The sequence below is a fragment of the Rissa tridactyla genome, chromosome 2, assembly GCF_028500815.1.
Source record: "Rissa tridactyla isolate bRisTri1 chromosome 2, bRisTri1.patW.cur.20221130, whole genome shotgun sequence".
Taxonomy (NCBI): domain Eukaryota; kingdom Metazoa; phylum Chordata; class Aves; order Charadriiformes; family Laridae; genus Rissa; species Rissa tridactyla.
Genome location: NC_071467.1, coordinates 6,495,378 through 6,519,705, shown reverse-complemented (window position 1 = coordinate 6,519,705; position 24,328 = coordinate 6,495,378).

Genomic DNA, 24,328 nt, shown 5'->3' with positions numbered 1-24,328 from the left:
GAAGGGAAGCTTCTGAGGGAATGTGAATAATTTAAAGATTAATGAATGGAAGAGATTCTTCTAAGGAAAATGCTGACAATCAAAGCACCTAATAGGCCACAACAGTCAGATCAAGATTTTGAAGCATTACAGCCGTTTACAGATAATAACTCATACGTTCATTGAATCACAGAATAATTCAGGTTGGAAGGGATCTCAGGAGGTCATACCTTACTCAAGGAAGCTTTGCAAAAATAAATTTCCAATCCAGCAATATTTAATACACCAGTGCAAACCCTTAGCAATTCCCTCATAGCAGCAGAGGCAAGCTAAGGGCTTTTACAGCTTTTGGACAGATTTTGAATTTTCTATTACCTTTTCCTCCTTTTCTCCCTGCAAGTCTACTCCAGGCAATCTGCAAGCTGTCTGGAAATGGCCTATAGCATCACTGAGAAAACGGAGATCAGATTTGTTTAATTAACATGTTAATAAGCACCATTTTGGTAGCTGTTTGACAGCAGTCAAGTGCAATATCTGAGGAAGACCCATGACAGGGCTATTAATAATTACCTGTCTGAGACACGGGGGACTTTAAGGGGACATCCAGCTCAGACTGCAAAGGGGAGAATTTCTCCATATTTGATAACCACTAATTTCCATGGCACTCAAAGATTTGTTCATTTTCTCCAATGAAGCAGGAATGAAGAGGGGTTTGATACATGAATTCCTCAGATAAGCATTAGGCTGTAGCTTTCTGATAAGTCTTAATGCTCAGTCCTGATTAGTAATTTTCCAACTGACTGGCTTATTACACCCATTATTTTAAACTATGGGGTTTCTTTCTGGCTATCCTCTCAAGCACTACTATTTTTCAAAAAGACCTCATTCCAAAGTTAAAAGGTTGTTGATTTTTCATTCACGCTCCTCAAAAACAAACATTGCAGATGTTGACTCTGGAATGACAAGAATGGGACCTAAAATGTATGTAATACATCTAATATATGTCAATAACTGTGAGAAAGAAAATTAGAACAATTGCTAAGTTACCCATCTGATATACTTCCAAGGTAAGGAACTCTACATTAACTTGTGTCAGGCCATGATTTAGGAGCAGTGAAGGTAAACCCAAACATTATCACTTGACAATGTACTATTCTTTTTTTTTTCTTTTTTTTTTTCTTTTTTTTCCCCTTCCATTTGAACGGGAATGAGACTAATCCTTTCTTGCTTTGCCTTTCTACAGTTGTATACTGTTTATAAGTCTCGTATATCACATATCAACCTGCTTATGTGTGTGATAGTCTTGTCTGAGTGTACAGTATCAAAGCAAAGGAGACCATGTGTGGGAAGCCAAGAGACAACCACACGATACCACAAAGCAATACTCTGACAGGTTATTTAACCTTGAGGAGGGTGTTAATTGGGAGAATTGCCTCTGGGTAAATCTGCATGTTGTGCTGAGGCGTATTTCCCTAGACCAAAAGCTCAGGATCAAAGGGAAATACATGCTTTTGAAGACACCAGTTTAAAGAGGAGAGGTATGAACAGATGCCCAACCAGTTCAGACCAGCACCAATGCTGTCAAAGATCGAAAGAATGATGTGAGGCTAAGGTTAGCTAGGGTAAATGAAAAATTAAATACATGGAATAAACACACAAATCTTCACTGTATTTACATTTTATTTTGCATGCTTTTCAAAAAAAATGTAGAAGAATCATCCTGCAAAAGAAAAACCTGTTCCTGTAACTTTGTTTCCCTCAGTGATCACCAGAATGAAAGAGTAAATAGTTACTACGCCAGGCTGGACTTCCATCCACCCCACCGGTGCACCAGAGGATCAGAGCACATACACCTACATCAGGCAGTGATAGAGACAGGGCCTCCAGCAGCAGGGCCTGGAGCTTCATGGAACCCCCAACAATTCCTAAAAGGGGCCTCTGCTGCACCTTATCAGCATGGCACTTAACAAGGTTCAAAGAAAACCTACTCAGAGACATGGGCATCATGCTTCAATGAAAGAAGCTATGAAATTTGACAAAACAGTTGCAGGAACCCCTGGATCAAGAACACACAAGTGCTTTAAATGATGCACAAATATTTTTGGTGCTCTACCAAGTGCCTCCTTAAAGGAACCTGACTACACCCCTTCAAAATCCAGGACTTGTGAAGGACCTCTGACCACCCCTTGCTCAGTGATCACTGTGTCAGACAACATTGGCATGTAAATAGAGGAATAGTCAGTAAAAATAACACTGAAGTGAAGGATGCCCTTACATCAGTATTGTAAACACAATAGGGAATGTTGCCAATAGGGAATGTTGCCAGTATTGAAGTATCATCAATTTATCTAATAAGCAGTTCAAAGAAAAATAGAGGTGATTCTTGGGAAGGCTTTAGTACATTGTTTTTTTCTGAAATGTCTATTTTTAAGTCAAACTCTTTGCATTTTGCAGAAGAGAACTGAAGACAACACTAATAAACAGCCATGTGAAGCTACTAAATTAACACGGGAAGTGTTTTGGCCATATGCTTCTGTAAAAGCAGTCCGCGTGAACATTCTCATCGCTCAAAAGCACTGGATTGCTTCATAAAGTGCTGCCATTGTCACTGGTTGTGCTGTGCTGTCCTACATGCACCAGTATTACGAGTCAGACCACAGCTTTGGCAGTTTGTCCTTCCAACAAGCGTTGGTGTCCTAGCAAGAGACAGTCAATTTCAATTGTCATTTTGCTTGTAGCAAGGAGACACGAACTGAAGATCAAAAATCCTTTATACAAATAAAGCCCTATGAAAATCAATGTGTTTAAAGATTGGAGACTGTCTCACTTGCATTTTTAAAGGAAGGCTTGATTTTACGCCCCACATCTCCATTGTTGTCAGTGGAGATATCTTCTGGATTGGAGATTGTTCAACATTGGATACTGGCCAAAGTGCAATAGCTTTATTCATCTTTATCCTCCATTGCTCTCTGCAATCTTTTTGACTCACAGTATTTGTGCTAATGACATTTTAGAGACACAGTCAACTGACCGAGCCCTCTGACAGCAGGTGATTAGTTGGTTACATACCACACACACACAACTGTTAAACACCTTGAAGTTAAAAATGAGTCTGACAATTCCCTGCTGAGATAGCAATCAGCATCCACCCAACCGAAGGGAGTAAAGGAAGGTGAGATGGGGACAGAGCAGGGTGGAAATAAGGACTCTACATACTCTGACAGTCCATGAACTTTCTAGCATTTGTGTAATTTAATCTGAGTTAAAAATAAAGTAGACATTCACCATTCTTGTCCATCTCCATCACAGAAGCCAGAAAAAAAGAAAAGAAAAAAAAAAAAAAAACACGCAACACCACCAAGGACAAAAGAACAAAACAAACTGTGATAAAGGGCAATGACTCATAAACATAGAAACATTCATTTAGGAGAATAAAGCTGCCTCTCAGGAAACACAGCACATACTATCTCCAGGATAGCACCACTGTCCTTAGTGCTTTTAAAGCATCTTTTATTTTATTGTGAATTTCTTCAGAAGCTGGTGTTTGTTGGTGGCTGGGCATTTTATTTATTTATTTATTTATTAATAATTCCTTGGTTAAGTGTGTAGAATAAAGTCACAGCGAGATAACCTTATTCTCTTCTCCCCAAATTACTTCACCTACTGTAAAATTCTAAGTAAGGAACAGAGGAATAAAGTAAAAGGAGGACTATAAACACACACAAATACACTCTGAGACTAAAACATTAGGAGAAAAAGGACATTCATTAGGCCAAGTCTCTTTTTTCTGGTTGTTTTACTTTATTAATTAAATTGTTCCAGTGTTCATCCCAGTGTGGATCCCGGTTCTTAGGGCAGTGATTGCACCTCAATGGACTTCTGGGCATACATTATCTGGATTCTGAGCATACATTAATTGCTTGAGTGAAAGCAGTCACAAATGTCAGTAAGTCCTTTCTACACTACAACACTGTCATTAACCGTTCTCCAGTTTACAGAATCTGTCATTTTTTTCTGCCAGTGCATCAGTAAAATGGGAGAGGTGAGGTCTTCAGCAAAACAATGATTTCAAAAGTTAACATCTCATTTTATTAAAATAAATTAAGCCAGTAATTCTCTTCTAAGATTTTAGGTGACAGCAAGATATCTCTTTATACTTTTAAAAGGAGCCAATCTAAATATAATACTAAAGTTACAAATCAATGACAAGGCTTGTTAAGAAAAACTATTAAATAAGTAGTTATAATATTTTACATTTTACCGTTTCTTTGTAGAAATCGCTGACATTACAGGGCCTAGAACCTGGATCTCCCATGAGTAATATATTTTTAGACTATTCTAGGGTAGAGGTGGCATTGAATTTTATTCAGAATACCTCTTCTTTTCCTAAAACATTTTTTTTTTTGTTTCCCAGCACTGCTGAGGCTACATAATTACTGAAATGTAAACTTTTTACTTGAATTATTATAAAACTTCATTTTTTCTGAGACTTGCGTCAACCCTGAGGAAGCCACCAGAGATTATGTTTATACTTCAGCAAAGTGATTCAAGCATGGGTTTATGTTCCTTTGACTTGTCGAGTTAGACCTTTCATCTTACTATAGCACAGCAACAAGCTAGAGCATTTATCTTGACTCATGGAAAGCTAATGAAGGATGTGGTCCCTCAAGACTCACCTTTTGCCACAGCTTTAACAGTAACAAAAAACCTCTGACTAATATTCAGTTTCTCACATTCAAGTACCAGAACTTCATCACATTGATAAATCAAAATATCTACACTCAGTGGAAAACAGCTATCATGTCATTCAATATTTGGCCTCACTCGAACAGTATGCGATGAAGTTGAAAGAAAGGAATATATGCAATAAAATTTGAATAGATGATGCACATACACAATCTAGAAATCAACCAGAAGGCTTGTTAGTTTGTTTTCTAAATGAACTTACAAAATCCACAACTTCTGGGTCACTGCTTTTTTGTAATTTTTCTGTTTGTTTTGTTTGTCTGTTTTTGTATTACCATTTAAGACTTCAGTCTCAAGTAGTGACCAGTGACGAGTGGCAGTCATCTGGGGTCGGCACTGGGACCAGTGCTGTTTAACATCTTTGTTGGCAACATTGATGGTGGGATCAAGTGCAGCCTCAGTGAGTTTGCTGATGACACCAAGCCATGTGGAGCGGTCGACACGCTGGAGGGAAGGGATACCATCCAGAGGGACCTGGACAGGATTGAGAAGTGGGCCTGTGCAAACCTCATGATGTTCAACAAAGTCAAGTGCAAGGTCCTTCACGTGGGTCAGGGTAATCCCAAGCACAAACGCCGACTGGATAGAGAATGGATTGATAGCAGCCCTCAGGAGAAGGACTTATGAGTATTAGTTGATGAGAAGCTTAACAATTCGTGCTTGCACCCCACAAAGCCAACCATATCCTTGGCTGCATCAAGAGAAGTGTGTCCAGCAGGGTAAGGGAGGGGATTCTGCTCCTCTACTCCACTCTGGTGAGATCCCACCTGGAGTACTGCATCCAGCTCTGGAGCCCCCCACCATAAGAAGGACATGGACCTGTTGGAGTGGACCCAGAGGAGACCACGAAGATGCTGCGAGGTCTGGAGCCCCTCTGCTGTGAGGACAGGCTGAGAGAGTTGGGGATGTTCAGCCTGGAGAAGAGGCCCCCTTTCAGTACCTAAACGGGACCTACAGGAAAGATGGGGAAGGACTTTTTATCAGGGAGTGTAGCGATAGGAAAAGAGGTAATGGTTTTAAACCGAAAGTGTGTAGATTTAGATTAGATATTAGGAAGAAACTGTTTACTGTGAGGGTGGAGAGACACTGGCCCAGGTTGCCCAGGGAAGTTGTGTATGCCCCATCCCTGGAAACATTCAAGACCATTCTATTATTCTATGAGTCTAAGTCTTCTTCAGAAATCATGTTATTCTTGGGCATGAGAAACCTTGTAATGCTCTGTTTAGTCATGTAAGTATCAGGGATTATTTTGTAAGATCTCCAGTCTACATTCCTCTAACATTACCCAGTATAGTTCACAGAATGAGATACTATCACAGCACAAGATAACAATAATCCCTTGCAGCTATTTTGCTAAGGTTTCTAGGTTTCCAGTCCATTGCAAACCTTTGAATTTTTTCTTCAATATGTAAGCAAATTAAACACTTGTGTTACAGGTGAAAAATAATGCCAGGCACATAGTCTTATTCAATTATATTCATTAAACTTTTTTTTTTCCACTGCATAAGCATTTAGCCTTGTTCAAAATATTAAAGACATATTTTTTTTTATATTCTAAAGAGCTAACTCAGTTTGGCTGCAAGCCCTGAAAATAATCTTCCAATATTAAAAAAAAAAAAAATTAAAAAATAACAATTTACTGCTTAGTATTCTCAGGGAAATCAATATTCACAATTTTGTCAAATGCATTAGACATATGTTCATAAAGCGTGCCACACCATTAATCACTTTTACCAAGGTTCGTTGATTGCTACCACCCAAATGGTATGAGTTAGAGACACAGAAGACAAATAATAAATGATCCTTTAAAAAATTACTCATAACCCAGAGAGTATTCAGAGTGGAGCAAATAAGAAAGGAGATGTTTTATTTTATGTATTTTTTTTTTGCACTTACGAACGCCACTGTGTTTTGCCTTTTGCCAGCACAGCTGGAATTCTCAGAGTACCAGTGGTGCCAAGTTCACTAGGGGTAGATACCCATTCAACCTCCAGCAACAAAATTAGTGTTATGAGTCAAACCAGTTGCACCTCACAGTTGAGGACCTTCAGTCTAGATCAGTAGCTTCAGATATATGGTCTACATAGTCACGAGCGAAAATAGAGCGTACAGAAGGGATCCAGAGAAAGTCACTTAGGAAAACAAGTCAACAACTTCAATTTGTCTCACATTCTGTTTGTGGGACTAATACATATTTGAGAATTTGCCCAGGTCTCCAAATCCAAGAAGCTTGAAAAGCAATGATCTAGATTATACCCTTCATAGACTGGTCATTTCAAGGGTATTTAGACGAAGGAATAAATCTACCAGGGAAAAAAAACAAAAACACCAGGTTATGCCAGAGGATTTGTAGGGCAGAACTGAACGAGGGCCAGAATACATGTCAGGTGCCAGTAGGCTGCTCTTATGAGATATAAAGCCTTTGAGCTATTAGGCAGGATTAAATGTGAACACAGCTGTGCAAATTTAGGTCAGACCACTCAAAAAAAAAAGGAAGAACAACCTCAATTTGTCCTCTGTTAGCACGTGCCTATCAGGACACCAGTCTGAGTTCAGCTCAGCACAAATCACTATCTGCTTACAACAGTTAGTAATAACCTGCTGTTGGTATTGTGCACAAAATGAAACAGCAGGGAAAATTCAGACAGAAGAGGAGGGAGAGCAAAACAGAAGGAAAAAAGAGATAATACAAATTTTCTCCTGGACTAGCTTCCCACTGCTACATAATCCTCTCTCTTTCACCCCTTCCCTACCTCTTCCTTCCCCAACTTGTATTTCTTCTTTATGACCTTCAAAAGAAAAAGAGGTTTTAAAGTTCTATGTACAACTGAGAGCTAAAACTCCAGACTCCTAAGAACTGCTTCGTCTTCAATCCTGAGCAGCTTTTGAGACTTATTCCCATCATTCATCTGAATCTTTTTTTTTTCTGATATTCCCACTGTCAGTCTTAGAAACACAAAATGCATCAAAAAGCAGCAAGTTATTTGAATCCTATTTTGGACACTCAGAATTATCCACCATTCTCACATTTGACTGTGCTCCTCTCACCAATAAAAGGAGTTATATTCTTCTCAGTCTGGGCCAACCAACAAAAAAGTTGGTTTCATACAGGAAATTTGAGCTCTTTAGGACACATATCACATATTATTTTCCTGTACTCACAAAAGATCCCTCAAGATGTGTGTGTGTGTGTGTGTGTATATATATATATATATGGGTTTTTTTTTAAGTTCTACGCAAGTTCATACATGACAGATATCCAGACTGCATGGACATCGATCTATACTAAGTCCTTGGGAGTATATTTGACCTCATTCGAATTATTAGCAACACCTAAAGCTCAATTCTGTGTTCCAGGTCACACCTGGACATGACAGGCAGTTGACCGAGATCCTCCTTGGAAAGGTTCCAGCATCAGGTGCTGTAGTGCTGGAAAGGACACGTAAGAAGATGGATGAGATGCATCCTCTTGTAAGAGCCACGTGGCTGCCTGATGCATCTGTAAAGGAGCTAACTGCTTTTGAGCACAAACCGACATGTCAATAGAGACATCAGCAAAGAATCCAAGTACATAACAGAGGAACTTGAATGTCACCATGATGCTACTGACTAATGGCAGCTAATGAACTAGTGACAGCTATGACAGTGAAAAGCTAACGGATTATATGGTTTTTGGGACTGTTCTGACTGCATTTCCATTTCTGGTCATGAAAAATTTCATGGCACTGTCAAACTCCAGTGTAAACTCAGCTGTCTTTGTCAGATTTTAAATGCTTATATTGCATTTTGCCTGATCAAATTCACTCCAGAGTTTCACTCAGACAAGTTCCAGACTTCAGATGTTCTGAGAACATTCTAAGTAAGCACATAATTTACGTTCGTCTCACTGATTATCCTTGTTCGTGAAAAATTTTAATCGCAGACACTTGTCCATGAGATTCATCTCACTAACTAGAAATGCCTTCAGATGCATGAGGTTTTTAGAGTCACGCTATAGTGAATAGAGATCTAGCAAATACATTCAACAAGATTCATGTGGCCATTGACAACTACTTCTGTGCTGACTACTAAGGGAGCTGAAGGTCACTTGCTTGGATGTAGCCATATGAGCGAAGTCCGCATCTGGTTAGATGAATGTCATTCGTATCAAAATTGCACATATAAACAGGATTTTGAATGTGTCTGCAGAATCACACATGAAAAGGGTGAGAGAGGAAAAATGTGTGTATCTGTAAAGATATTATTGCCTTATATGTTTATAAAGGCTAAAGTAAAACAAACAAACAAACAAATACTCAAAACTTAGTGATACTACATTTTGCCTTTTTTTTCCCTACAATATTTTGCCTTTTATAATACAGATGTAGACACCTAGCTGGGATCAGTATTCAGAGTATGACTGGACTGAAAGGTGTTCGGCATTCAGAAGAGAGGAAATGACAAAGATAATATTGGCTGTGGAGTCTCCATTCTCTCCTTACTTAACACACATGCATCATGTTATGATCAGACACTGATCTACAAAACCACTTCTGTCTCTTGCAGTGCTCAGGACAGACGTGCTCAGGGAATGAACCTGGAATTTTTAGAAGTTTCTTCCCTTTTTCAGATTTCAGAAGATCTGTTATAAAGGAGATAAGGGAACCCAGGAAAAAAGCGAGGACTCTGCTGGTTCAAGAAAATATGTGTGTATTTAGCAAGTCAGGTTCTCTGATGTCTTGATCTCTTGATCCAAGTTTTGGTCAAGTTAAAGGCTTTTAACACAGCCCTTTTTATGTAATCAAATTTTCTGAAATTGCTACCAAAGTAAACATTGTCAGCAGCTGCATTAAGGTTTCATGTGGAATCAGCAGAGCTACTGACGCTCGTACAGAGCTGTTGTCTGTTTGCAGTGATGGGGCAAAAGAGAACAGCACAGCAAGCAGTGTCGTATCGTCACATGCTGGGCAAGACAAGAGCTCAGAGCATTGAAAGTTTGACAAGCAGTTGTGATTTGGATTATTATCACCAGAAATACTCACAGGCTGGGACAGTGTGGGGAGAAGATAAGGATATTGGTGAGAGAACTTGACATAGACCATCAGAGCAGCATCAGCAGAACTAGGGTCTTGGTACTACTGGAAGAGGGAATATTTGCAATACAGAAATTAATACAGCATGATGCTTTAATTTCAGGCTCACACACCCACAAATGTTATGGCCATCCTCAGCTGTAAAATATTTAACAAATTGCACTCAAACTTTGAAACAAATGTTTATTCCAAGGAACACTGACTACTGAAAGTAAATAATCTGTAAACCATTTTCCATCATGATGGCTCTTTGGACAGGCAGCAACTATTAAACTGGAATGCGATAGTAGAGGAACAGGTGCCAATTTAGAGCAGTATGATTTAAATATAGGCAATAAAATATGCAGAGCCATAATCAGAATGTTGACTTGTTTTAAGTGCTTGGGGCCATGTTGATATAAATAACTGCACCAGGTTTTGCTGTAGAGCAAGAGCTAAATTAAGCAGTTTACAAACAGAGGAAAAGGCTGACTTATTTGTCATGGCATTGCTTGGTGACAAAAAAAGAGAGGACCAAGTGAGCCACTGCTAGACATGGAGCCATCACAGCAGAGCCTGAGGTACAGCTGCTGAATAAAACGAGGCTAGCAGGGTCTATCAAAATGACAGGAAAAGCATTTCTTTCTCAAATTCAGGCCAGCACCTAGGTAAACTTCACCAGAAAGATGGCTCTACACAGCTACAAAGTTTGCCTCATAGAAGGGCCGTATTTTCTCCTGGAGGCCTTGGCTCTTATTCTAGCCTCAGCACACCTGTCCCTCAAGTTTTTCCTGAAAACTTGTCATACTGCAAGTGTGCTGCTTGGTCATCTCATGGAGCTAATGACCCATGCCTAATGAGTGAGGACTTGCAGGATAGATGTTGAGCTCTTGACGTTCATTTGGACAGGGAGCCGGATTTCCCTTTGGAGAGCTGTGGGCACTGGCAACCCATCACATGGTTCAAATCATTGGTTCTCCAAAGCATCTGAATGTTGGCATCGGTCTTGTCATTAACACACTTACTTGAGCACGTACAAAGTAAACAGTGCCTGAAGAGGAAGGAGATATGCTAACAAGATAAATATATCCAACTCAAGGTTATTTATTTCCCTGAAATCCTCTTTGCCTGTGCCCGAATACTTCCAGCCACACAAACTTGGGCAACACAAACAGAGAGCTTTCACAAAAGGCAGTTGCTGAGGCACCACCACCCTGCCACTCCACCTCTGTGTCCCTTGAAGTTCTGCTTTCCTAGCCCTGGTTAAGTGTGAGCAGACTCGATGCCCACAGCACGCTGCAGATGTTTACAAACCAGCAACAAATTACACATTCTGGTGCAGGTAACAGTCTGATGGTAGCAACACAACAGAAAAACACCCTCTTTCTGCAGTCCTTTTGCAGCCTGTAATGAATTACAAGCTGCCAAAATTTACACTGCCACCAGGGCTCAGCCAGGCTGTTTTGAGGCAAGCAAGGTACCCAATACCCTGAAGTTATAGAGACCACTATTTAGACATACCCCTCAGCTTGTAAGGTCTAAGCAGATGGCAGGAGGAGATGCTTCTTGCCAAAATCAGACAGAAATGTGTTACTAACAGCTCTCTACACCCAGGAGACAATCACCTGCTGAGGCGTGGGCAGCAGAGAAACTTTCCCCTTTCAAATGGGGCTTCTGAGGCTACGCTGCTTTCTAGAGAAGTTTAGCTGCACTGATGGCTGGCTCTTCCTGGAGACCAGAGCTGTTGTCCTGACATTGTAAGCACAGAGCAAGTCTTGACATCTTATGAGCAGTGTCCTCCTTCATGGTCTTCAATGGGGTTAATAATGAAGTAGTGGAAGAAATTAAATTTTTGTTCCAAATGGTTACTGGGGCCTTTTGTGGTAACTGATCATCTTTACAACTAATGGAAAGGCCTGTTATGTACAGACTTCCTTTTCATCTATAAATGAGTGCCTTATAAGCAAAGTGTTAAAGACTTCTTCAATATTTTCGTGATCTAGGCAAGTGTCTAAGCTCTCTCCTAACTCTTCCCACACAGACAAGACTATGCACAGGACAACCCTGTCAGAAGACGCCAACAGCAAAGCTGGAAGCAGCAGAGTTTTACCCTCATGATCACTCCAAAAGCTGAGGCAGAGAGCAGTTACATCAAAGGCATTATAATCTTCTAATTAAAACACCAACACTATTGCAAAATATAAAGATTATGGGCAGCAGTTCCTCTAACAGTCACTGGAGAATGAGGGCAATACAGAAACACACGTAGCAAACCCATACTTGGTTCTTCCTTGCTTAGTAGCCAATCTCTAGCAACTCATGGAAGAAAGTTAGGCAAACAATGTAGTGGTAGAAGAAATTTCATATGGTCATTCACATGAGAAACACCATCGGGTACAGAAATCTGGAGGCTTTGTAAGGGTGAGGCTGTAAGAAAATCACATCTTCAAAACACCTGGTGAGGCTCTCCCTCCACCCAGCCGTCTTCCCTAATTTTGTTGTCAGACTATTGTTCCTGACAAGTAAAATATTTTTTTTTGCCTGTTTTGTTTTTTTGTTTGTTTGTTTGTTTTTTAAACATCCTTTGTCAAATCTCTGTGTCCACGGGGGCAGTGTATGGCATATTGCAGAAATACTTAGAAAAAATAAGGAACATTTCATTGTCATTCTTCATCACTGACATATAGCGGTACTAAGCGTGTTCTGGGTACCAGGCTATTTACAATATAACAGTGATGACTGCATTTACTAGTTTGCGAGATTACAGCTGGTTATCTATCTCAGAACCCTATTTAATTTTTCATTGTTTTAGGTAATGCAGACACACAATTTCAATCAGCACCCAGAACCAGACTGTGAACACACCAAATACTGTAATTTTATAGAAACTCCAAGACTTCCCATATAAACATTTATACTCAAATAGACACAACATGGGAAAAGATTCTAGGAAACTATCACACAGGAACTCTTCCCAAGCCAAAATATTGCAAATTTGGAAATTATGGAGGAATTCCCCCAGCTATGTGGCTTTCCCATCTTAAAGTCCTGCTTTGTCATTTCAGTAAGGACAGAAAGTTTACTACTGCTCTTTCTCATGTCTTCTCATGTTTTTAGAACATTAGATACGAAAGGAATAAAAATACACTGTATGAAGATACTACTCGGTATCCATTGGTCCAGATGGATATTTTCATACAGTTTCAGAAAAAAAAAAAAAAACAGATGTAAATGTGTAACTGCCTGAAAAAAAAGAAATTATAATGTTTCCTGCTAGACCTTTTCATATCTTGTGGGATAATCTCAGCAAAATGAAGTGATGTACCCAACACCATGTACTCACTGTGACCAATTTGCAGCCAGCAAAGGTGTCATTTTGATTATTTTCCTCCCATTTCACTAATACAATACAATTTCAGGAACAACAATATCTTGATGAAAATACATATCACCAAAAATATCTTGTACAACACTACAATTGCACAATCGCACCCAGAGCTGCTGCGCTAAAAATCAGAACAAAACAACTTCATGTACTCCAGGCCAGGAATTCAGTAGGAATAAAACACCTAGTCAGAACCAGAGGGGTTGTCAATGAGCAAAGGAAATTTCATCGTCCAAGCAGAAACTGGACAGCATTTTGGATTAAACGCTTCTATTCCGGAGAAGGAATCTTTAGCAAACAAGGATGAGACACAGCCCAATTTTTGAGTTTTATGACAACCAGAAAAACAATACTATTCAGATTTCCACTGGCACATCAGAACTTAACAGATCATTGCTTCTTACTGGTTTGATATAAGGTGTCATCTCAAAAATTATTGATATTATTTCCTAAATAACAGATTTCTCTATAGAGGACTAGCCTCCAAATCCTGACCCTGATAAATTTTGATCTCCTTGTACTTACATATCTCACAGGCAACATTCAAAATCTCTTAAGAATGAAGACTCAGCTTAGGAGAGGCACTAACAGTTTCTGGAGCAAGACGTGACATGACTGTCAGGCACAGATCAAGCATCTATATTAAAACAAGCAGAGAGCTTTTCCTCAGTCTCCAAACAAGAAAGTGAGGTGTGCATCAAATTGAAGTCAAGTGAATGTAGTTAACAATACGGTTATAAAAAAAATAGGTACATAAGCATCTAAATGAAAGTCCCCGTCATGTGAACTTCTCTGTTCAGAGGGGTGTTCCCTGTGCATATTTAGCACAACTGCCTGCATTGTTCCTGTGTGTTTTTCCTAGCTTGATTCTTGGTAACAGATGAATCATTCCTGGTGTCCCACAATCAAATGCTTAAGCCCTGTTCTTTTTAATTTTTGTATTAGAAATACAATCAATATGTAGAACATACTCTTCTCCCAAGTGATAGGCAATAGGACAAGAGGAAATGGCCTCAAGTTGCACCAGGGGAGGTTTAGACTGGATATTAGGAAAAATTCTTACACTGAAAGGATTATTAAGCATTGGAACAGGCTGCCCAGGGAAGTGGTTGAGGCACCATCCCTGCAGGTATTTAAAAGATGGGTAGACATAATGCTTAGAGATATGTCTTAGTAATGGTTTTTGTCAGAGTTCGGTTGGTGGTTGGACTAGATGATCTGAAAGGTCCCTTCCACCCTAGGCAATTCTATGATTCTGTGATTCTAACATTAGGAGAACTTACAATGCACTCAGTGCTATATGCAGCTTAATGAAACATGAACAAAACCCAGCAAATTTCTTGGATTTCTTATGACCTCATTTTACCTCTGTTGTATAGGATCTAGGTGTTTTAAAAATTCTGCATGGCTTTTGTTAGAAGCATAATTTTGTTTCCAGAATTTACAATGGCAATGATGATGGACCTGCGGGGATGAAACTAGCTTCATGTTTGCATCTCACTCTGAATTTTAGACACTAGCTCGTTGTGCAAGCAAACATTTCAAATTTCATCTGAAAATCAACAAGATGTGATAAACAGAGAGCCTCCAAGATCTTCTTACTGCCTTCTTAGGAGCAATGGCATTTTTGCCTTATATTTTGACCCCTGCAAATATTTATACCAATGTAAGATACTTTGGGAAAAGGGTAATTTTGGACATCTTGCAGACGCAGATGCATAGCCAGAAAGTCAAACCACTGCTATTTTCACCCATGACACAAGATATGAACGTATTAAAGCTCTATTTTCGCCAGCAATTAGACACCTAGGGAGAAATTCTAATGCGTAAACATAGAGATCTAGTGTCATTTTGTACCCCCTAAGGTATAAAATAAGACATCTAGTCGCAAACAGCAGTTTATCCACGATGTAGGGGAGTCCTGTTTCCTTTTGAAGCAGCAGCTGAATACCAGATGAGACATCCTAAAGCATCTCAAATGGCATCATACACTTATGGTTAGGCAACCAAATCTTCCCTCTGAAGTCTGCAGACAAATAAAGCCTAGAAAATTACTGAACTTAGCCTGAAACAGTCACCTAGGCTGAACCGATTTAGACTTTAGCGACTGCATCTTTTTTGGCTGTAATGGAAGCTTAAACACTCGGAGCTCTGACAACAAAATGTAGGTGTCTCAATGTGGGAATGTATCCCATTCTCCAGCTGAAATTCATCTCACCTATATTAGGTATATACATTGTCTACTCTACATATGGGCTGCTTGTCTAGCAAAGAGAAAAAAAAGTAGACACCTTTAGAAAGAGATTCCTGTGACCCAGTTTTCTACATACATTTTACACCGAAATGAGTCACCCCCTTTCTCTCCACACATTAGCAGGGGAATCTCAGTGCTTATCTCTGCTGTAAAATTCCTAAGGACAGATGACAAATCCCACTTCTGGAAAAGTGGGTATTGATCAAGAACTAGCTACCTGCCTCTCAGAAATACCACTAGACATCCACACGTATCTTTAGACACCTAAGATGCATTTGAAACTCTAAATTTTAAATTGCTAGATTTCACTGTTCTCCAAAACACAACTCAAAACAATACCCTTAAAGGAAATAGAATTTTTAATTATATACATATTCAACAAAAAACTATTAATAGGCATCTAAATGCAACTTTGACCTACAGACTATATACCTCAAACAGAAAAATAAATCACAGAATTTAGAAATGGATCCAAAAGTTTGATGTAGGGACTTCGTGTATGAACATCAGAATAATGACTGTCAGTAATTTTAAATGGAATTTTGTTTGTTTATCTTCTTGATATTTTACTAACTTCTAATGACTCTCCATGGAAAGGAAAGATAAGATTAAATAATAGCAAAAAAGACCCTAGATGCAACAGGAGTTATGCTATGAAACTAAGTCCTACCCACTCACAGGTGGAAATGCCATTGCCCTTCACTTAACTCCCAATATAGGGAATTACATTTTCTGGTTAATAAATTTTCTGGCTAATAAATTTTCCTCTACCATATTGTCTGTTTCAAACCAATTTTCAGTTTTGATGCTATAAAATAGCAGCTTTCTTCACCTCATAAGAAGAAATTAAATACACGTATGCTGGAGAGCACTTTGGTGCTCCTCTGGGTTAAAGAAATGTGAATTATTTTTAGGACAAAGTAACAAAGCAGCAAGCCACTTCTTCCCCAGGAGTGATGGCCTGTCATTCTGTGCAAGAAAATATAAAGACTTATTTTCTCCAGCTCATGTTATCATCATCATCAACATCAGTTTTCAGTGCCTCAGAAGATCCCTCTCTTGAAAAAAATAAAGTTTAAAATTTGAAAACAAGTGTGATATCAAGGGTCAAAGTCTCAACAAGTCTTCAGAGTTTTAATCGTAATCTTGAACCTTTTTGATCAAATAAACATTCATCATGGATTTCTGAGATTTTATCCTCCTATTAGCAGCCAAACACCTATGAAATGTAATTCTTACACAGCGCTGAAAATGGGGAAAACAGACAGAATGCACGGCTATGGCAGGCACAGGATTTCATCAGGCCATAAATAGCAAGTTGTGAAATGTTCCGTTCTTCTGCATTTGAATAAATATCACTATGAAGCAGATGAAGACAGGCCACCCAAGCTATTTTACAACTTCTGCCGTAAGGAAAACACAGTCGTGTTTCCATAATGTCCTGACAGCAGGGACAGAAGATGGCAAAGCATTTCCCAAGTGTGCTCTTCATGCTTTATAGCTGCTGAGCAACGCACAGGCTGCCAGGTAATAAATTCGATTGTGGGCCAGAATAAACATTTCACCTGGTCTAGAATCTCACCCTGATCCTGCAAAGGAGAGGCAGAGTCGCTGAGTCCTGTGTGCAAGACCTAACTCTCGCAGGAAAAGCATGTTTTAGGCTGCTCCAGCACTTTTTACTTTGTGTTTATATGCAGAAACATGCCATCTGTGTGTCTTCTGAGATAAAATCTTGGCAGCAAAGACAACATCACATGCTGAGTAATAGCCCAGTGATTCCTGGAATATACTGATTGCAATAAGAGTAACGATGGTGGGTAAAATTCTGGTCATGCTGGCATCAACAGAATAGCTTTGTACTCCGTCTATGCGTGTTAAACACCTATTCAGGGATATCAGAAAAATGAGAAAATAGAAACCATTATATCTGTCCTCTTACTCCAAAGTTTCATCTAAGGTCAGTGTTAAGACTTTATCAATAGCAACACTATGTGCACTAGAGAGCGCAAAAGACTATTATTTTAGTGGTCTAGATTCTCACACAAATTTGATGTTGAGCATCTGAAACATCAAGCGAACTTTGATACTGTATCCATTAAATTCAAAAGCAGCTTCAGTATTGTAGAAGTAAAATCTTTGCAGGCTAAATAACACATTTAACATCGTATACTCTTCTGGCACAGCGTACACTTTGACATTTAGCCCTCTTTACAGATGTTTCTCATTTAGGTAGAACAACTTGCAACAACCTGTGGAATTGTTTTTTTTGTTTTTCATGATAGCAAATGACGCTTTTTTTCTACTCGCATGATCAAAGGAAGGATATACCAAGCCATAAGATGTGATTCTACTGAAATCTACTTATTGCACATAATCTTATTTCATGCACATGTTAAGCCAGGAAAAAATGTCTCTGTCTGTAGAAGTAAAAAATAACTTAAATTCTGCATCTTATTTATGAAACATGCCAAATTTGGCCATCAATAAAACTTTCTCCAGAAAAGGTCCCGCTCCCATCCAAAGCAGTAATATGGCTATTTTCAAAATTTTTTGCATATGACTACGTGTCACTATTAAGATCAGGAGATTCAAACGACTCTGAAAATTACAAAAAGTGTTCTCACGAATCTGTCAAGCTGAATGGGTTTGTGGGCTGATACTGTACAAAGAACATTAATTATCAAACAGCATAGAATGTGAGCAACATGGTATCTGAAATATTTCTCATTATTGTCAGGTGCTCAGCCAGTGAATATCAGTATAGTTTGACTGAGACCAAGGGGGGTTTTTTTGCCTACTTATACCATGGGAGAATGTTTCCCACTAAATGTTTAAAATATCTTGTCCTTTTCTGTTCTTGTATAATAAGGCATTATTTCTGCAGTCGAGGCTTCTGAAAAACATGATTTCTGTGTCAAAGGGATAAAAATATCCCTGACACAACACCGGATTTCATTTAGAAAAGCATCAGAAGATTCACAGTTTGAGATGGAATTTATAATTGATCCTTTCAGCTCAATGCAAATTTGAAATTGTTCTCTGAAACAAACAATACACTTTCATTAGTCAAATCCTTACAGCAGCATTAAAAAAAAGATCAAAACAGTTCTAAAATTAACCACTATTTTTTAAAGTATTTTATGGATCTATCATTAGATATACAGCCAAAAAAAAAAAAAGGCAGGAATCTGATTTTGATAAGAACTAGTGAAACTTGCATTTTCTTCCTTTTGGTTTGTATTTCTCTGATACAATTGTAATTTGTGTTCTGAGAGCACCAAGCTGAGATGGGAGACCCATTTTAATAAGCCCTATAGAGACAGAGTAACAATATGTAATTAACCCTTGGAACTTCACAAAACACTGCTTTAAATATGAATCATAGAATCATTTTGGTTGGAAGAGACCTTTAAGATCACCAAGTCCACCACTAAACCATGTCCCTCAGATGTCCCTCAGCACCACATCTACTTGTCTTTTAAATACCTTCAGGGATGGTGCCTCAACCACTTCCCTGGGCAGCCTGTTCCAATGCTTAATAACCCTTTCAGTGGAAAAATTTTTCCTAATAGCCATCCTAAACCTCCCCTGGTGCAACTTGAGGCCGTTTCCTCTTGTCTTATCGCCTGTTACCTGGGAGAAGAGCCCGACCTCCACCTCGCTACACCCTCCTTTCAGGTAGTTGTAGAGAGCGAGAAGGTCTCCCCTCAGCCTCCTTTTCTCCAGGCTGAACAACCGCAGCTCCCTCAGACACTCCTCATAAGACTTGTTCTCCAGACCCCTCACCAGCTTCATTGCCCTTCTCTGGACCTGCTCCAGCACCTCAATGTCTTTCTTGTGTTGAGGGGCCCAAAACTGGACACAGAACTTGAGGTGGGGCCTCACCAGTGCCGAGTACAGGGGGACGATCACTTCCCTGGTCCTACTCACCACACTGTTCCTGACACAGGCCAGGACACTGTTGGCCGCCTTGGCCCCCTGGGCACACTGCTGGCTCATATTCAGCCGGCTGTCGACCAACACCCCCAGGTCCTTTTCTGCTGGGCAGCTCTCCAGCCACTCCTCCCCAATCCTGTAGCGTTGCATGGGTTTATTGTGACCTGAGTGCAGGACCCGGCACTTGGCCTTGTTGAACATCACACCACTGGCCTTGGCCCATTGATCCAGTCCATTGATCCTGCAAAACAAACCTAACCTCTTGGTGTCATCTGCAAACTTCCTGAGGGTGCACTCGATCTTCTCGTCCAGGTCATTGATAAAGATATCAAACAGAACCGGTCGCAGTACTGAGCCATGGAGACACGACTTGTGACCACCTGCCAACTGGATTTAACTCCTTTCACCACCACTCTCTGGCCCCGGCCCTCCAGACAGTTTTTCACCCAACAAAGAGTATTCCCATCCAAGCCATGGGCAGCCAGTTTCTGTCGGAGAATTCTGTGGGAAATGGTGTCAAAGGCTTTACTAAAGTCTAGGTAGACAACATCCACAGCCTTGTGGCTGTGAAGAAGCAACCCCTTTTGAAGAAAAATCAACATACTGTGCCACTAGAATCTTCTGCACAAAAACTAAACTCCAATTTATTTTTTTTTATGGGTTTTTTTTAGGCATAACTAAATGCCCAAACTTCTCAAACATTTAAAATCCAGAAGCACAAAGTGGCTTGGGTATATATAGCCCTACTATACCAAAATTAAGGTCAGGAACCAGTCTTATCACTGTCCTTCTTTCACTCCATCCAGTGCCTTACCTGAGTTTTCACTGGTAGGGCTTTCTTGGTACCTGCAATTCTGTATAAGGCCCGACTGACATAATTTTGGCTGGGCTGAGCAGTTACATTCCTATTTCCCAGCTGAATGGGACAGGGCAGCTTCAAAGCGTGCATCTTTTTGATGAGGTCCCCTGAGTGGCCCAGTCCAGAAAGCATCTTCTGGACACGCACAAACATATGGTAAAGAGCAAACTACACCCCAAATACAGTGTCCAGGAGTGCTTTCACCCCAACCCAAAAATGCTGACTGCAAAGGGTGTAAAGGGAGAGGGCTTGGGGACTGCAGGAAGCACCCTAAGGATCAGAGTGGAGATACATAGTATAAACATAGTCAACACTCATTTACTACTATATATCCCCATCTTATGCCTTGCCTGACAACTCCTACATTTAAATTCCCGGATTTGTCTTTGACAAATTTAGTCTTGATGCTCTAAGCAGTCCTTGTCTGTCACTCTCAGCCTTCCACCAGAAGTTTGTCTGCTGGAGCACAGGCTGCAGAAGGTATGTGTGCTGAGAGTTTCCAACACGCTTCTTTAGCAAGATACCACTTTCATCAACATTTCATCTAATAAGCTGAACTCTGAAGTGAACCTCAGATACCTCCCGCCCGTACTCTCCTTGGCTGGTGGGGCAAAAACTTCCTATAGAGGGACAGAGGAGACACGAGTATGACAGTGTCCTTAACATTCAGAGATCTAACTATAGTCATTCATCTGTCAGGGACCTCATCATCTGAAACTCCATCACTTCAGAAGCCAAGAAAAATCCTTACTGGTGCCCTTTATTTTCAAGCTTTCTACAATTTGAGTATTTTAAAAGAAAAGCCATAAATGTGCAGAGAGTAGGACTTTCCTAGGGAGTATCATTTTTGGCAGCAGGAGCAGTTAGCAAGCTGCAGCTGGAACTTTCAGTCTTTGAACACCTCATTTACGACACGGTCTTTCTCCGGAATAAGCCTTTTAGTGATGTTACAGCTGTTAAGGTTGTAATTCTACAGAACCAGCACATCACAGACTCCTTCTGAAATCACCAGCTATTTCGGAGGTATAAAAGAACGCACTGGATTTCAGTGGGAATTCAGTACCCTAGAAAGTGTGTGAGGAAGCCAGCTTTTTAACAAGCAGGTTTTCAAAGAGACTGCTTTTACAAGGCTAGTTTGTGAACTGCTGGCTAAGCAGCCAGATGCTGGAGCTGATTCCAGATATAGCAGGTCTTAAAAATTACAACAGCGCTGTATAAAAATAAGATGGGGAGAATATAAACTCTGAAGAGGAGAAAAATTTGTTTCCATGTTTCAAAAAAATTTGGGTTTTGGCTAAAAGGATTCTGGGGTATGTCAGTAGCAACTGACTATGTGTGACCTCTTCTGAGCAAACTTATGAACTTTACACAAACTTTATGCGTAAAGACTCTGGTATAAAACACTGTATTTCATTACTGTTGCTAATAGTAGGGAAAATGTATCAGTGGCAAAATTTAGTGGTTCTGCAGAACCCATCACATGGGAACTTCAGCAGCGCTTCATCTCCATGTTCCCCTGGGGAGTAAACTTACATTATCATCCTTACTCTATAACTACTTGTAGGCAGTGAAATATTGGCTAAGAGCAGATCAGGAGAAAAGTGCTGAACAGAGAATGCCGTAAGCACAGTCATAAATGATCAAACTAAAGGTCCCTCTAGGCCTGCAACATGTTTTTAGAGACCAAGAGAGTCAGAAAAAGCAAGGAGCCATCCTCCTTGCAGATCCTTCCAGCCCCCTGCAGTAACGCCCTGGCTCCCAGGCAGTTCCTCCCCGGGCTGAATACACCAGTCTATTCGCCTCTTTCATTACAGAAACTATTCTGTGTTTGCATTTTCAGAAACAAAGACGGAAACATAAACTATTTAAAGAGACCAAAATATAAACTATTTAAAGTGCGTACTCACTGTTGACGGCATACAATACAATGGCATAATGAATTTCTAAGCTTGTTCACTATTCATTCCCTACTACTTCCTACCTCTGATTTGCCTTTTTCTTTTCTCAGCAGTGAGCTGCTTGCAAGAATTTTTCACCGTCTTTCCAATATTTCTTTGTGCTCTAAGCAACTACCTTAGAGCTTTAGTTTTGTTTAACTATTGAGGTTTTAAGGATTTTCTTCCTTGGGCATTTTTCCTCATCAACTGACACGGAAATTCTGCTTCTACAGAAAAGTTAATCTGGGCTTAACTCCACTTTCACTGAAATCAAGGACAGGTTGAACATTAAACATCACTTGTGTTTTGATGGTGAGCATGTCAAACCAGGTGTCAGCAGAAGGGAAAATCCTTCTCTCTTATCACAAGGAAGATGACAGAGAAGCCAATATACAGCTAGGAATTTCATATCAGGCAGAGGATGATACTACGGTGATAACAACAATAACAAAGTACAATCGTCTTTTCAAATCTAAAGATAAGTACCTTTCTAAGAGCCTTTTAGTGGATTGTCCTAAAATCCTCAATATCAGCATGTAGGTCAGTTAATCCAGGGTTGGGGAAAGTCCCCAGGCAAATAAAAAAGAACAACAATCAGAAAAAAGGGGAAAAAAAGGAGAGTAACGGAAAACTGTAAAGGCGCAGCTGTGAGCACATAGCGCGTACAGGGACATGCATCTCCTCGCTGCTCACAGAGAAATACAACTTCACCTCTCACCTTATTTGAACCAACAAAAGCAAATCTGATCTGAGAAGCATTCTGCAGTAGGAGTATAAAAAGGATAATTGAAAGTTTATTACTTAATGCTTGGCAAAGCTATTTCCCATGGCAATTTGATAAATACCTTGACTTTTCTGCCCGTCATAACCTCAGACGTTTATTGCCTCATTTGCTATAACAAACGTTCAGTTATCTTCCAACTACGCAGCTTATATTTAACAGACTGCACAGCGGGAATGTTGCCACGGCAGAAAAAAGCCAAGAGATGAGACTGGAAGTTCAGGTGGTGGGAGACACCCACCTTACACAAGAAAAGCTGCTTAATTTTAGCAGAAATCCTGCTTCAACAAGCTTGGGGAAGCAGAGTGTCCTTTCTGCTGATGGAGTCTCTCTTCGCTCTTTCCCAGCTACAGGGAGAGCAGAGACACACATCTCCACAAAATACTATACGGCAGACAGCAGAAATCATCATGGGTCAAGTCACTTGTTCTGTTGACGTGAAGTATTTATTGCTTTATTTACTGCAAGCCAGTTCTTGCTTAGGCAAGGTGATCTTAGACAGCAGAACTTTGCAATCAAAACAGAATTGGGGGGTGAGGGGCAGAAAATCCATTATTGGAGGGGATTGTAAGCCTCCAAAACGGTGGAATTTTTATGGCCAAAAGGATAAACAGAACTCTTGTAGCAACTCGCTCCGCATCCTCCCTTCGGTTAATGCAGGCTGACACTGCCGCCAGTTTGAGCTCTCTCTGCTGCGATGAGTTAGTTGCTTGGAGGCACAGGGCTATGGGGAGCACTGTCATGGTGGAGCAAGACAAGGTTCTCCTCCTCCCAGTGGGGAATCAGGGCAAGCATGTCCCCAGCCAGCAATGCAAAATACATACTACAACGCTGAGGGCACTTTGGGGGAGAGATGGAAAGATATCCCAATGATCACTTGAGAACGATGGGGGAAATACTGTCATCAGAGGACAGATCCAGCTTCAGCGAGGCTGGGTACCTCACTCATTGCAACTCACTCCAAACGCCGGGTATTTGGAGTCACCAGGTGTATGTGCCACCTGCACAGTGAGGCACAACCTGCCCTCCTCGCAGAGTGTCTGTGAGTGCAGGCGGTGATTACGAGGCAAACCTGTCCCAAGTCATCGCCCAGTGACACTAAGTGACACTCGTGGCGCCCATCCAGGCACCGCCCAAAGCTATTGCATCCTCCACATCTGGAGAGGTTTTATCTTTTGTGTAAAGAAGTGAAATGGAACAAATTCCCAAGCCACTAAAAAAGAACCTGAAATTTCCAAAAGAAAACAGGTAATACTCATGAAACAGGGAAAAATATGCACAGACAGTGATTGCAGGGTAAAACATCAGTCCTGTTGTTCTCAGTGTCTCCTTCGGTGCTTGGGTACTTCCAGCAGCTAAGGAAAGATCAAAGGATGCCAAATAGACCAATGGATTATAAC